The sequence below is a fragment of the Dipodomys ordii genome, unplaced genomic scaffold, assembly GCF_000151885.1.
Source record: "Dipodomys ordii isolate 6190 unplaced genomic scaffold, Dord_2.0 Scaffold113, whole genome shotgun sequence".
NCBI lineage: Eukaryota > Metazoa > Chordata > Mammalia > Rodentia > Heteromyidae > Dipodomys > Dipodomys ordii.
Genome location: NW_012267329.1, coordinates 4,830,430 through 4,834,203, shown reverse-complemented (window position 1 = coordinate 4,834,203; position 3,774 = coordinate 4,830,430). Strand labels below are relative to the sequence as shown.

At 36.7% G+C, this 3,774-nt stretch overlaps 1 pseudogene; it reads right to left on the bottom strand.

The window, feature by feature from the left end:
* Window positions 1-1,886: 1,886 nt before the first annotated feature.
* The window catches only part of LOC105995013, a 4,052-nt pseudogene continuing 2,164 nt past the window's right edge, over window positions 1,887-3,774 (bottom strand).

Sequence of the window (3,774 nt, the reverse complement as noted above, 5' to 3'; positions counted from 1 at the left end):
TTTAGTGAAGTAGGCCCAAAGAAACATAGGTGCCATGGTTTCCCTTATTTGCAATATCTAGTATATGTCTGAGTCAAGCAGAAAAGGTCAGACAATGTGATGTTAGGGAAATGAACCCTAAGATATGTATTCAAATGTTTTTTTTCTTTCCTACGATTGTTTCTAACACATTTATAAGATTATTTCTTTGTTGTTATGTATATTCCTCCCCCACAGTGTAACCCCTGCTTTCACTGATTTGATGTCGGTGGGGAAGAGGAGAAACAAATCACTTAAATAGGGATACCGGTGGACCTATTGCAACAATGAAATGTACAAGTGGTTATGTTGAAAACGAGCTTTACAATTTTGGAGGAGGGCACAGCAGGGAGGATTGGGGGCCGGAGAGGGGGAGGATGGGAAGGGATGGGAAGGGGAAACAAAAAAGATGGCTACAATGCTTGATGAGAAATGTACTCATTATCTTGCCCATGTAATTGTAACCCCTCTGTACAGTATTTTCACAATTAAAAAAAAAACTTAGGCTGAGGGATGAGAAGCCTCCCCACAACTGTCATTTTTGTACTACCCATTAAAGTCTCCACTTTAATGCTTCTCCCCTCCCCACTCCACTCAGTCGCTGGAATGTTAAACCTTCTGGGAAGCCATCAGCAACCTTGCAGACCACATGGCAGCACTGCCATATGTGGAAGGAGTTAAGAACCCTGAAGACAACTCCACATAATGAAGGCTGGAATTCTGTGCACACACTGAACTCTCAAATGGACTGTTCTATAAGGACATCTGAGACTTGCATGTCAGGACAGACCTGACTTTCTATGACTCAGGCAGTGACATGTACTACACAACCAAGAAGATGGACATTACTGAAAAGAACAAAACTCTCTTACTTACAAGAATGGATAATATGAACCTAAATTCTCTACTAATTTCCCTGCTAATTCCTTTAAAATACATACTTTTCATCAGATTAAAAAAATAATAAAACCGACAGACCATGTGTTTCCAAAATGCCAGCAGCGATATATGTGGACACCCCTAGCAGCACAGGCAGGAGGTGCTTTGAAGTAACAACGTGGAATGCAATAACCAGGCACGCCTGGGATATGTGGTAAATAACTGTGCCATCTGCAGGAAACGTATTATAGATATTTCAGGCCTTTCAATAACATTGAATCTCTTGCTGGCTCAAAACACAGCAGTTGTGCCTTTTGGACAACAGAGAGTGGGAATTCCAAAAGTATGGCCACTAGAAAAAGGATTCTTCCATCAAGCTTAACTGTTTTGTTATTCATTTAATGACTAACCCCTCTTTACATAATTATGCATTAGCTGGAAAACTGTCTTTTCTCCTTTGTCGATTCATTTTGCAGTGATTCTGCATTCTGTGTCAACTAAAATCCAGTTGGATTGCAAAAATAAATAAATAAATAAATGTATGATGTTGCCTTGTATGAAATAAAAGTGAGGTTATAAGGTTAGGATGAGGAAAATAAAATAAAAGAGCCTTATATTTTCAATAGACTAGCATATAGTAAATTCTAGATAAATTGTAATATTTAATAGCATTTAATATTTAAATCAATTGGTTTAAAAATATTGTAAAGACTTATGATTAAAATGTTAATGGAAAAAAACAATACAAAAGAAGGGAAAATCACAAATGAATCAAGGAAAAGAAAAAATGAGAAAAACAATGCTATTAAAGACCACCCACATGGTAAACTCTTCAATTATTTTCATATTTGCTTGGAGAAACCTTAGAGAATTTCACCTTCACCATCTTTATTCAAGGCTATAATGAAGTCTCAGGTATTGAATAATAAAAGCCAGTATAAAATTATGGAAAATCAGTGATATAAAAATAAATAAAACTTTCCATTTCTTCACAACGTTCCTCCAGTAAATTCTAAGAAATGTATAAAGCTTATATATATTATGCATCTAGAAAGATAACAGGACACTGGGCACTGCAAATCACTCACTGTGCTCAGGTCTACTTTAGGGTGATGTTTCTGAATTTGGTATTTGGAAAACTATGACATCATTGTTGACTCTGTTGCACCTGTAGAATGCCAAGCCAAAAGGAAATCAAACTTCAAAGGCTTCTTTTCTTTGAGGGACAGCATATTCTTTTATACCTCTTAGACTCCAAAATGAAGGATGAATTCATCAAACCAATGGAAACAATGAACTTCCTGATTTTTCTGCCAGAATACTAAGAGGGATGACCTTGAAGTCCAGTTTCTCCATAAGTGTCTTTATCCAGGGATAAAATCAACTTTCCATTGGGTAGCAGACCAACAGTATTATCTTCATCAATAATTATATTGAACGTCAATGCATAGCAGGAACCTTTCCTTACAAAAGTGTTGATGAATTAATGTGTTGATGAATTCATGTTGATTAATACATGAAGAGGTAAATTCTTCACAGAGTAATAGAGCCGAGTTTCCATGACCAGGCTTTTCAGTTCTTTTGGTAGTATCCCACATTCCGGAATGATAAATGACACATGGTAATTGTGATAATGTGCCTCCACTAGATCCCTGTGGCGAGACTTGTGGTGGCTGAAGTTGGATTTCTCACAGACTAGAAAGTGCCAGGCGCCTCTCAAAGCGTTCACAGCATGGCCATAGTCTCCACTACCAAATGAGTACATTTCTTATCCAGCATTTTAACCTCCTCCTTTGTTTTTCCCCTACCATCCCTTCTCTCCCTACCTACCCAAATCCCCTCTTCCTACACTCAAGTTGTAAAGTTCATTTGCAAAATAGTGTCTTATACATCTCATTGTTACAATAGGTTAACCTGTACCCTTATTTCAGTATTTTGCTGTTTCTCTTTCTTATTTCATTTTTCTTTTTCCATGGGTTTTTCCATGGAAATCTCTGTCTTTGATTCTAGTACCTTCCATTTAGTATATACATTTATCTGATTTGGGGAAGGGAAGGAAAATAACAAAATGAGGAAAGAAATACAAAGGATAATCCATGGCAAAAAGGATATTCACAAGACACCATGTTGGAAATGAACTTTGCAAATGGAGGGGGGGCAGGGGTAGGGAAAAGGAAGGGATAGTGGGAAAACAACAGATGAGTGGGTAACAATCAACAAGACATGGACCTCACTCATGTAACCGCAAACCCCTGTACAGCATCTCTCCAATAAAGTAACATTTTTAAAACATAATACAACAATCCTCATAAAACACAAAAAAGTAACAAAGAGGAATGAAGAAAGCTTACAAGACACTTGGAAGAACATTAAAAGGAAAAGTATCTGTGTCACTATACCTCAGCAGGGAGAATGTTTTAATCAGTGTGTTAAAGATCCCCTTCTTAGTTCCTCATCATTTCAACCACCTCCCAAAATCACAGAAAGAATTGAAATTAAGTAATTTTATGGCCATAAAATCAGGGAGCTTCACATCCAAACTAACACACTCCAGTAAACCATTTTGGGGGGGTAAAAACTTTGAAATAATTTTTAGCAAATTTTGTTTTCCAACAAGATTTCGTATTCTTAATCATAAACTCAGTGAGATTTCATTACATCACATCAAGCCTCTTAGTTGGTACATGAACTCAAAATGAACTATGCTTACTAAAATTGCCCAATAGGTAATTATGTATCAATGATTGCAGGACCATTTCAGAATGTCAGTTTACTTTTAGGTATAGGTATTATTTCTATAATGAAGATTAGAAAATACCAAGCCTGACTAAGAAAACACTTTCCTCCAAATCTCTCTCTTCAGAGCCCCCTTGATCT